The sequence below is a fragment of the Stegodyphus dumicola genome, chromosome 9 (genome assembly GCF_044657685.1).
Source record: "Stegodyphus dumicola isolate Sdum_Otavi_A_Nest chromosome 9, ASM4465768v1".
Classification (NCBI taxonomy): Eukaryota; Metazoa; Arthropoda; class Arachnida; order Araneae; family Eresidae; genus Stegodyphus; species Stegodyphus dumicola.
This window is the reverse complement of record NC_140776.1, coordinates 174,110,941-174,123,127: the sequence shown is the minus strand read 5'-3', so window position 1 is coordinate 174,123,127 and position 12,187 is coordinate 174,110,941. Positions and strand designations below refer to the sequence as shown.

The 12,187-nt window shown below is 29.3% G+C and overlaps 1 protein-coding gene across 3 annotated transcripts in view; it reads right to left on the bottom strand.

The window, feature by feature from the left end:
- LOC118181859 (uncharacterized) overlaps positions 1-1,624 on the bottom strand; it is a 64,135-nt gene extending 62,511 nt beyond the window's left edge. For 2 of the 3 annotated variants that reach the window (XM_035351073.2, XM_035351074.2), the window contains exon 1: positions 1,079-1,262. The gene's annotated coding sequence lies outside the window, so the exon portion shown is untranslated. Of the gene's footprint in view, positions 1-1,078; positions 1,263-1,605 lie in introns of those variants that run through there. The other variant, XM_035351075.2, reaches the window with a different exon arrangement.
- Positions 1,625-12,187: the final 10,563 nt, after the last annotated feature.

Genomic DNA, 12,187 nt, shown 5'->3' with positions numbered 1-12,187 from the left:
TGAATTCATGAAATTACACATCCCTATAGTTCTAATATGAGGTAAATAAGTATTTTTAGACCATGGTAATTTTGATCTCCTTAGCACAGGAAACACCAAGAGTTTACCTCATGCTACTGAAAATGTGTTTTTTTTCCCTTGGGCGGGGGTGGAGTTTATAATAATATGCAGAGTTGACATATGAAAAAATGTCAAGACTCATGTAATATTAAAAGCACCAGTTTTAACTATCAAAAATTTGGCATTTTAAAAAAAAATTTAAATGTTGTGCTTTCCTAACACAAAAGTAACTTTAAGAAAAACACAAATTTATCTTTCCTGCCATCAAAGCTCTGATACCTATCAAATTCGTTAAAGTTACGTGAACGGAAATGGCGGCATGTTTGAAGCTCAGTATTTAGGGTTACCATAATGTTTCATTTATCGCTCCAAAATGTCGCCAAACAAATTTCTCGCCAAAAAGGACTAACACTAAAGCTGTGCCTATTTAATTATTAAATTTAAATTTGGCAAATTTTGATCTAAAAAAATTCTGTTTATTAAAATACATTCATTTAGTACAACGAAATCTTTTTCAAATTAATTTAGATACAAGTAAAATGAAGAGTACATGCCCTTAATTTACTTAAATAGCCCGACATTTAGTCGAATTCTTTGAAATGGAATGCATTTTATCATACTGCACGCAAAATATACTTAAGCCTACAAAATCCAAATGAGCTTTAAGGGACGGGGAGAAAATTATTTCACTTGTAGGTAAATTGACATAACACAAATAAACCTTTATAATAACTATTAATTAGTTTTTTACAAAACAAAATGCACTCTTAACTACAAATTGAATAAATATTGGAACCACTTGATCGATATTTCAGTTCACAAAACATGCTACTAACTACAAACTGAAAATGAAAAATGCCGCTCTTGCCAAACGACAACTTGAAAAAATAAAGCCAAAGAAACGAGTTAAACAAATACACAATCGCAAGGACACAAAAAGTAAAGAAGCACAGCTAAATATTTCACTAAGAAAAGTAAAAATTCGAATAATACAATTTAATTTTACTGAATAAATTACCTATAGGTATGACGAAGATGGATTAAAAAACAAATGTTCATACTATACGTATTATATTAGAATTATTACAGATTATATTATACATATTAGAAAACAAATGTGTAAATTAAATGGATACAAAATTGAGTTAATTTAAAGATGCAAATATTTCATAAAGCAAAAGACAATGGAAGAGATAAGACAGACAGACAAAGTAGACACTAGCGGCTCAAAACAGGGATGGCTGTGAACGGTTCCCTATGAGAAAATCTTTTGAACGAACTGCGCATGCGCCGTTTCTTTTTATCGCCAACAAATGATGGTAAACCTATTGTAATTTCTCGCCAGCGTTTCGCGTTTTATTTGAATTAGCGTAGGTGTTGTCAGTGAGATTAATAACAACGATAATAAAAAAAAAATCATTTCAAATGTTTACGCAAGGAAATATTTTTTGCTCTTTTTCACACTATATATGCTATCATCGATAGAATTAAGAACTTTTAGTAATTAGGTCAAAATTAATTTTAACGTGTAAATTTCAAACTCACAAATTTGAGTACAGATTTTCATCAGATGTCTGAAGGCAGTTACTATATTTCAGTACAGCAAATCCTGGAATATAAAAGAAAAAAAAATTAATTTAAGTCTATTCTTCAGATTCATTCTAATTCCTATCGATACATCTCTCTAAAACAGTTTATTACAGAAGTTTCAGATGTAAAAGAAGTTCATAAAAGTATTAATCAATGAAATTATTTCCAATGGTCGGTGAAATTGGTTGCAGTTTCAGACACTGTTGCAGAAGTTTTCACATACAATTGCTGTTTATTGTGCAAGTAATATTGAAACTAACTAAAGTGCTTGCATAGATTTCTACATCTTGGCAGAAAAAATAGAACATTAGTGGAAACAAATTATGTATATATTGATACTGTAAAATTTGGGAGGTTTCAAAGACCCAGCAGAAAATATGGTGGCATTGATATCAGTTGCATATTTACTTTTCCAGACTATTATATCTGAAAAGTACGAAAAGCATTTCATCTACACCATCAGCTTCTTACAAAAATAACTGAGGCTCATCTCAGTTATTTTTGTAATATAGTATGTACATATTAATAAAAGATGCTGTGAATGTAATTTGCTGTACAAGATAATAAACATGAGTGTCGTCAGGATTTCTAAATATATGTTTGAACAATTATGTACAAAACATTCCTTCAAATTCACTTGAAAGAAATGAGGAAACGAAACTGAAAAAATTCAAGAATCAGTAAAAAGCAACTTTTTTATATATTTGGATGATATTTTCTTAATGCTATGTTTAAAATCACAATTTCTTAAACTGTTTGTTTTAAGTATACATTTATACTTCTTGCAGGGTTAAAGTGGCCCTAAATCAACATAATTTATTATATTATAAATAATGAAAATTGTACATTACTTATATAAAAAGAAACATAAAGTGACATAGTATGTTAAGTTAGGTTTGCAAAGGTAATTTAAATATTTTCATTGTGCAAGACTTGTATGCTTAAGAATTTTTCAATCTTTGTGTTATTTATCGTATAAAACATCACGATTCAAATAAAAGTACTATTTTGTGGTATAATTCCATTATAGGGGCCGTAGCAAATTGCAGCAAAAATATATGCGCAAAATCTAACGAAAGCGGCGATTTCACACCACGTAAATTTAAATAGTTCTATATTTGTAAGTCATCGCCCACACGATATATTGATTAGGGAAGCTGACTGCGATACTACAAGGCCTAGGCTCGAATTCCGGAGAAGGCATGGTTATAACTGCTGGTTCCTTCATAGATTTTTCCGCACACCCCTATTGGTTTATTAGGTGCCTCCATAATAAAGTGACCACCACCTAGCCTTAGTTGTGGCCAAGCCGAAGGCCCGCCGTTGGGGGAAATATTTGTAAGTCGCCATTGGAATACTGGTTTATTTTTTTTTATTCTTTTTTGATAATGATATGGATCTAACAATTTGGGAATTGCCCAATGACAAAATGTCTGCAATATAATTTTTCCAAAGAAAAGACATCATTCATTATAGAATATTATGATCGAAAAACCACGAGATGAAATTATGCTTTATCGGTAACTCAATAGCGAAATGGAGATGCAGGAATGAACCTGTATTCTGAAGAAAAGATTAAGAAGTCAGATATTGGATCGAAGGAACAAAAATCCCCTTCCTTATAACTGATAGGCAGGCTCACCTATTTTTGGTATCAAGAGATGACATCTATTGAATTTTGTGAACTCCAACTGAAGATGAACCACAATACAACTGTAGACTGGAAGATATGCGTGAGGTGTGTGCCATAGCTTTAATATCTCAGCCTAAGTTGAAATTCGGCGGATGTGGAAAAAATTATGAAGCAGACAAAAGCCTTTTCAGTAGAAGCAAGAATAACATTGGACGTCTTCTTCTGCCACAATGGGTTTTCGGTGGATTGTGCAGAGAATAAAAAGAATGTTTTAGTCGCTATTCCAGATCGATCAGTGAAAACCTTATGGAACATCATAAAGGTTTGGTTTGGTTTATGTGATTAGAGCAAAGCCTCGAGGGCTATCTAAGGGAAGAGAGGCCTACGTGGAGGACTTTCTAAGGGAAACTGGGTTGTATACACGTTACACATAGAGAAAACCATTAAATTGTCCATACAGCCAGCCCGTTTGCGGGATTCAAACCTCAGACCGAACTACCAGTGTTCAGCGACTTTATCGCTCGGCCACTGATGTTCGAACATCATAAAGGAAAATGTCACAGAAGGAAGCATTATTTATACTGACTGCTAGAAATCATATAAGTTGGATGAACTGCGATATGTCGGCATTGAACATTTTACTGTCAACCACAACTAGAATTTTGTGGACCCCGAAACGGGGACCATACGCAAACGATACAGCGACTGTGGGGCAGTGCTAAATGGCGTAATAAACACCATCGGGGTACATTTCAATTCTTATTTGTCCGAGTTTATGTATAGACATTTGCACAAAAAAAAAAAAAAAAAAAAAAAAAACCTGAAATTTTTTCTGCGATGTTGCAGGATCTTAAAAATTTTATGCCTCCCGTTTAATTTCACTTATTTTTAACCCTTTTTTTTTTTTTGATAAATTAAATTAATAAAAAAATTAAATTAATTAAAATAATAAATTAAATTAATAAATATATGAAGTTAACCTTCCATCAACTTAAATTAATAATCTTAGATAGTTACAATAATGCTTTCTTACAGTTACAATTAGCCGTTTGTTCATATTAAATTATAATAATAAAGTGTATTATATGAAAGTAAACTTTCATCTAAATTAAAATAATACTCTTAGATAGTTATTTTTTATTATTATGCTTTTCTTGAGTTAAGGTTGCCATAATTATTTTGGCATCAACAATAGTTTTGGTGATTTTTTGCGGTCCCTATAACGGAATTGTACCGTATTTTTAAATGAAAATCTAGTTATTTAAGTCCTTTTTATCTATAAAAATACATACTGCAATTATTTACTTAAGTCATAAGGCCCTTTTCAAAAGTTTATGTCTAATTTAAAATAATTAGTTAATGTCAACTTAATCATATATATAATTATTGTAAAATCGTGGTGTTTAAAATGCTTTTCGCTACTGAAAAAGAGTGTTTTTGTTATAACTTTATAGAATTAAAAATCCCTCAAAGTAGTATATTTATAGTTTAAAAGGTTAATAAAAATTTATTTATTTACATGATGTTTCTTAGATTGAAATAAAAAAAAATGATTACTTGCTTATTTATATTCATAAAGGTATATTTCTAATACAAGTAATAATAACTTTTGAAAAATGTTTCATGATTCGAGTAAAATCTGGATATAAGGGCCTTTATAGCAGTCGAAACAATGTCGTTTCTTGTTAAATTGTATGTGCCATGTTCAAATGCATGATTTATGTGAATTCAATCACAAATTTGATTCTGCTTTGATCTGAGTGTTTCATGATTTTTTGCTGTATTGAAGAAAATTTTTTGGAAATTAGTTAATGGCATTAAGGTTCTTTAAATTAGTGTGTTCAAGATTCGGCGTATATGAATCTATTCATGCACATTATGTTTCTGAGAATAAAATCAGAAAACTGTTATCCTCCTTATTTATAAATATGTTGGTAATTTCAAATGTAGGTAATAATGGAATTCTGATGTAAATAGAATTATTATAAAAAATGTTGTATGATTCTGACAAAATTTGAATGTAAAGGGTTTTTATATCATTTGACACAAGGCTGCGGTTATTCACTTAAATCAATTAGGCCCTTTTCAGATTGTATCTGCCATGTCCAAATGCATAATTGATGTGAATTTAATCACAAGTTTGATTCTAATATATGGAGTTTTTCTAATTTTGAAGAAAGTGTTTTGGATATTGACTAATAGCATTAATACTCTTTCAAATAATGTAGCTATTATTTAATGTAGAGTTTATGTGAATCTATTCATGCATGTTGTTCCTGAAAATGACATCAGAACGTTAAATACCTGTTTATTTATATTCATGAAAAAATATTTCAAACCTAGGTAATTATTTATTACTATTTTATGTAGAGCTAATATAAAGTGTTTCGCATTTGTGTTAGAAGTTGGATGTTTGAAGTTTTTGCTTTGAAAATTATTTCAAACCTTAAAAACTATGTCTTTAGTATTACAAAGTTTGCTTTATCTAAGTGTAATCGTATAACAAGTTATGATATATAATTTAGATCTTTTATGCTTGTTCTCAGCATTAAAAATCAAGTTATGGTTATATGCCAAAAAAAAAAAAAAAAAAAAAAAAGAATCTTTTCAAATTATGTGTCTAACATTCAGATGTTTGATTTAAGTCAGTTTATTTGAAAATGAAACTGAAGAAATTTATTACTTGCTACTATTATTAGTATGCGGTGTAGCTGAAAATCAAGTAAAAACTTTTTATGATAAAATTTTTGCATCCGAAACTGCAAGATAATTTTCTTTTTTCCCTTTTTGTAATTTATTATGTACTTTAAAACTTGTTATTGAGTTCTTACATTTCCTTATTTTTCAAGTGTTAAAATAGTATATGAAATTTTTATAGATGATTACTATATGATTTTTTAGTAAAATAAAAATTTATTTTTGATTTGTGCAATTTTCTTACTTTATGAAATCACAAAACTTGTTTAAGAACTACAAAACTCGTTTAAGAACATCTTATTACAAATAATGTTTAAACATTTAATACTTCTAAAATCTAAATTTATAGGTGATGAAAGCATAAATGAAGAAGTACGTCATACTCAATTAATCACACTACATAAGAGAAACATTTACGAAAGTCAGTAAACATGTATTGCCACTATTTCATTATTATTTTTTTTTAATTTGCATTTTTAAAATTCTCTAAAATGGGGCATAAATAATATAACGATAGAAGTAAAATGAGTGCATAATAGGTATATAAAGTGGTTGAAATCTGATGTAAGAAAGTTAATTTTACTATATTATGCAACGATGAATTTCAATCATGAAGTTGGAAGGTTTGTTTAGAAGGAGATTCTGATATAACCCTAGAGCTTCTGTGGAAGTTTCTATTGTTGGTCGTGAGGCATTCCTCCTTAAGGCAGATATCTGTAAAATACTTTTACATAATCCAAGTAATCCTAATCCCTTAGTTCTCAGTGAAGATATTCCTTCTGTTAGGTAGCTAGCACAAATTTCATCATTCTCAATTAAACTAGCAAATCTCTTTAAACGTAATAGCTTTGATTCCCATAGAACATTTTAAAATTTAGGAAAATATTTTTTTTGTAATCTACATGAGCATTAAAGTTATATATAAATGGAAAATACTCAAATAATTATTCCAAAACTAAATAAATATGATTATGGTTATTAGAGAAAAAAATTCTGAAATTTGTAGGTTTTTTTTTTTTTTTTTTTTTTTTTTTTTTTTTTTGTTAAAGATGTCTTCAAATCAATCCATAATAAAATTATTACTTTCAGGTTAGGTTAACTTCATATGGACTATCTGCCTAAGGGAAGGGATGCTTCCATGGAGGACCTTTCTTAGGGAAACTAGCACCCAAAATATTTATTTTTATGACAGGAATTTCTCTTATTTTGTTCTCAGAAGCACTATCAAAATATTCGAAAAATGTCTCTTCTGCCTAGTGATGGCTCGGAAGCTGAACGTGATTGTTTTCACGGAAAGAATTTTAATATTTAACTGTTCAGTTTTCATTGTTCGCAATGAACTCTGTCTAAATAGCATATCTTTCATTTTCAGCATTTAGAACAGTTATCATATGTGTGAAAAATATTATTTATATATAAAGTGAAAAAGGAACCACTCTCACATTCGAATTTTCCGATAATTGATAGAAACAACGCCAAGTGGCGCATAATAGCCAAATGTAGTAGCCCAATGATCATTTGGAAATAAATACATTTCACTATGTCCGTGAGCATGCGCATAACAGGCCTTCCGTAAGGAGCCGCTCACAGCCATCCCTGTTTTGAGCCGCTAGTGAGTAGACAGATGCCTTTTGTTGCACCCGCTAAGTCTTTCTGCACCGATGGGCGAAAAATCAAGCATAGGTGCGAAGGAAAGGTATATAGAAAGGGGGCAATTTCGTATTTCAGAGGAGAGTAAAAAGGAACTTCGTATATTTTATACGAGTTCGAAAGGCCAGGAAGAAAAGATGGGACAAAATAAAGTAAAAAATAAATGGCCCAAAAGTAATGGAGAGGAAAAAAAAATTATTTATAATGAAAAAAAAAAAGGGCCTAAGAGAATTTTGTTAAAAAAAAAAGAAAAAAAAAACCACGATTGTGTTTATGAGTGTAGTCAAAGTTGTTATCATTTACATTAAATAGAGTTTTCCAGGTGTGTGTAATGAGTGTGTTTTGTTAAGCTGAATAGATGTAAAGATGAGGCAAAATTAATAATAAAATAGTAAATATTGGGGGTCCAGTCACATAACAGTATAAGTCAAGTTTAGAAGCTAACTTTTGCTATAACAGGGAAACTAAAATTTTTTAATTTCAACTTTTATTTTTTAACATGGAAACCAATATTAGCCTCTACCTTGAGACACAGTAACAGAAGACACATAAGATCAAGATACATATAATATCATGCAAAGTTATACATTAATTAAGTAACATCATCTATTGCGGTTTCGAACATATTTATATACTCAGAAAACACCATCAAATAAAATCATAAATCCAAAACAAGGCGAGAACATATCAGCAAAAATAAATAAGTAAATAAATTACGGAGTTTTCTTTTTATTTTAATATTAATTAATGTTTTTAAAAAATAAGCATTTTATTTATTTATTAAGTTAATGGTCATAATTTATTATATGTGTACTATTTTATCAATTTGAGGCACACTGTATTAATATATGCTTTTAATTTAAATAGATAGGAAATATAGATTAAAGGAGCAAAAACTACAACTCTATACATTCATTGAGGCGCGAGATCGTGTTTTTCCCTCTCGAGAAATTCCTCAAAGGGACCCCAATGGGTAGTGCTAACTAAGGCTCCTATATACCAGGCTGAATCATCAGGCATTCGCGCTCCCAAGTGGGAGATTTAATGGCGGCTGTGTAGTTACGGTGCAACAATTTTTTGTGTTTCTTTTGTGTAAAATGGGCGGATGTACAGCTGTTAATTGTTCAAATCATTCACGGAAAAGTCATACATTGGTAAAATTTCCTAAAAATGAAGAAAAATATGGGTAAATAATTGCCGAAGAGACAATTGGAAACCTGGTCCAGGCGCTGAACTTTGCTTAGTAAGTATAATGTTAATTACGCCTTCATTTAGAGTTTATATCTTCTCTGATGTTTATAATGTGCAAGTAAAGTGAAATTCTTGTGTACAATAACCTGAGTATTTGCTAATTTCTGTAATAATAGCTATAATTAAATTAGTCTAGGGTTAATGTACCAGTCGCCAAACATCGCCAATGTAGATGTTTTGAATGTGGAAAAGAAATTTCTCTTCTAATATAAAGCGCGGATTTTGTTTTCCTGTGCTAATTGTGGAATTTATACTAATGTAACATGAAAATCATTAGCATATTGAAATTTATTAAAAAATAAATAATAATTTGGAAAGTCAAGATAAAATCTGAATGTTTGCTAAAGATATATGTAACATTACACTATAGTTGCAATATCGTTGGAATGATATATAATTTTTTCCTTTATTTTATAATCACTATTGTTAAAAAGTTAGATGAGTTGTTTATGCACGGAACCCACTACTGTTTCTTGGTTAAAATAACTTCCAGAATTTTGACATTGACATCTGAAGTCAATAGAATAAATTGAATAGTGTGAGACAAAATATATATAATCTGACTTCAATAATTGCAAGGATTGTGCAAGTTTATTTATAATCACAGTATTATACAATTTGGCAATGGAGTAAAGATTTAGAAATGAATGCAGAACATTCAAATGAGTATTTTCTTGTTTCTAATATATAGAAATATAGTCTATTTTCCAGTATAAAAGTTTTACTCAAAAGTATGGGAAAGCAGATTTGTTTCATGCATGATCTTTATAATACTGGTATGAAATGAATGAATTTTAATCTGTAAACAATTTTTTGTTAATATTGAAATGCGTTTCTTTGGGTACATTTTTAGGCACTTGTGGATCATGTCAGACAATATGCAATAGAAAAAAGATGTCCGTGTGCATAAATTTTCCCATTGTGTTACTTCATTTTATCTAAATTTCAAGGGTAATTCTTTTCATTTTTATATGGCATGTTATCAGTATAAAGGCTAGTGAAAATAAATTGGTATGTGTATCTGTTTTTGAAGTGTAATGCTTAAATAAAAAGATGGTGTGTGTTTCTTCATTTAAACAAAATTTCAAGGATAGTATTTTTCAGTGTTTGTTATTTCTCAATGTAAAGGGTAACAAGGGGAAAAAAACTGGTATGGTATATCTGTTTTTTAAGCATGATAATTTTATTTATTTCTTTAGTGATGCATATATATAGAGAGAAGGTGTTTGGTCCAACTAAAGTTATAATAAATCTAATTTTACTAGATCTCTCCCTCCCCTCAGGTGTAGAAAATTTTCAAGTGCAGAAAGTTTATTTGCAGAATTAATTCATTTCTGATAAACTTATTATCATTAATTTTTTATATAACATGTTATTAAGTTACACATTTGACTACTGTGTAATAAAATTGTATTTAGGGCAAAAAATTAACTATAATTTTGCATCTGGTGACTAATATCATATGCTTCTAAGAATATTACTTTAACTTTTTCCATAATTTTTGTATTTCAGGAACATGAAACTGTTATTTTGATATACTTAAATAATAAAAGTGTGTATCTGAATCAATTAATGAATACAAATATTTTACAGTTATTTTTAGAAGATATTTGCCATATCGCTTCTAATAATTCATAAAATATGTTAAAATATAGGTAAATAATTTGGTGCAGAATTCAAATTTAGGGTTTAAAATATAGTGAATCATAAGACTAAATGATTTTTATTGTCCTGATTTGCCTGGGCTTAAGAATGTACTTTTCGCCCGGTGGAAATTGTCATCAAACTGTCCTGAACAGGCTTTTTGTTGATAATAACTTCCAGGCTTATCAGTACCTCCTTTTGAGTGGAGGGTATGCAAATATAGTACCCAATTTAAATTACATTGTGATTGTAATAATATTGTGGTATTAAATAAGTGACTATAATTACAATTTAGATAATTGCATTGTAATTATATTACATTGTGTCTGTGAACTCTTAATTTCATTACTTTATGCAATTATGTTGTAAGTGCATAATCTAATTGCAATAATATAATCTATTCGCAATTACAAAATAATTATAAATGCAGTTACATCTTAAATAGAGGCCATTTTAATACTTTTAAATTTTCGCAAGATAACTTCCCATTAAGGTTCATTTGGAGGAAACTATGCAAATACTAAAAAAGAAGTTATGCTAAATTTACATATTTTGTACAGTACTTTCTTGTTATAATGCTGTTCAATATATCTTCAATACTTTTGTAAATTTAACGACATTCTTTGCAATCACTGTGGTGCTTTAAAAAGAAGTTTCTTAGTTATGCTTTCTAATAAGAATGGGTTTAAAATTAAGTATTATGTATAATAACTAGCAGTTAAAAAAACTTGACTGCATGAAAATGCTGTTGCTGTGTAAAATAAAAAATAAGCTTTCTTTTATGCTTTGAAATGAATTACATTTGATTAAGTCGTCCTTTTACAATTTAAGAATGTGGTTAACACACATTCTTAAATTGGACAGGTTTTATCTAAATTATTAGTATAAAATATATAAACTATGAATTATTTTGTAACATAACTCAAATTACAAAATTCATTCTATATACGTTCAAAGTTATTATCTTTTATGGAATAACTGTTTTTTAATTTAGGTAAAAATTGGATTTTTAGAAGTATTACAAATACAATGCAACACAAAGGTGATCTGATTGAAGAGGAAGGACTTTTTATTACGGTTTCTAGTTCGTATTTATATGACATTTGATGAAAAGCATCCAAAACAGAGAATGCTGTACTTTCTTCTTCCATATATGTTATGAAATATTTCACACATTTAAAAGAAAGTGTTTCTTCAGAATCTTGCACAATTATTTCCATATACCTCAGACTTAAATGACAACATATTTTTTTAGTATGAATTTACAGTGTTTTTATGGAAGTTTTTGTTAAAATGTCATTAAGATAAATTTATTTGCACACTCTACGCTTTAACTATTTCCCCATTTGACACTATTGAAAGTTTTTATTCATATCTTATTTATTTTAGTCTGCTAACGAAACTGAAACATCTAAAGAATAAGTTATTTTGAATATGTTTACAAAATATACGCGAAATTTTTATTTAAGTGAAAACGTCTATATACTATTCGAGAATTAATAAATTATCCGAAAAGTTTATATGCGCTGAATGCCGCGCGTCTATAAAATAAATCTTTAAAAAAACAGCAGACATTCAGCCAGCGTGTGCGATAGACGCGCCAAAATTGGCAGCGCGTTCACTCCCTCGCCAAGAGAGAAAAGTTGGTGATTCAGCCTGGTT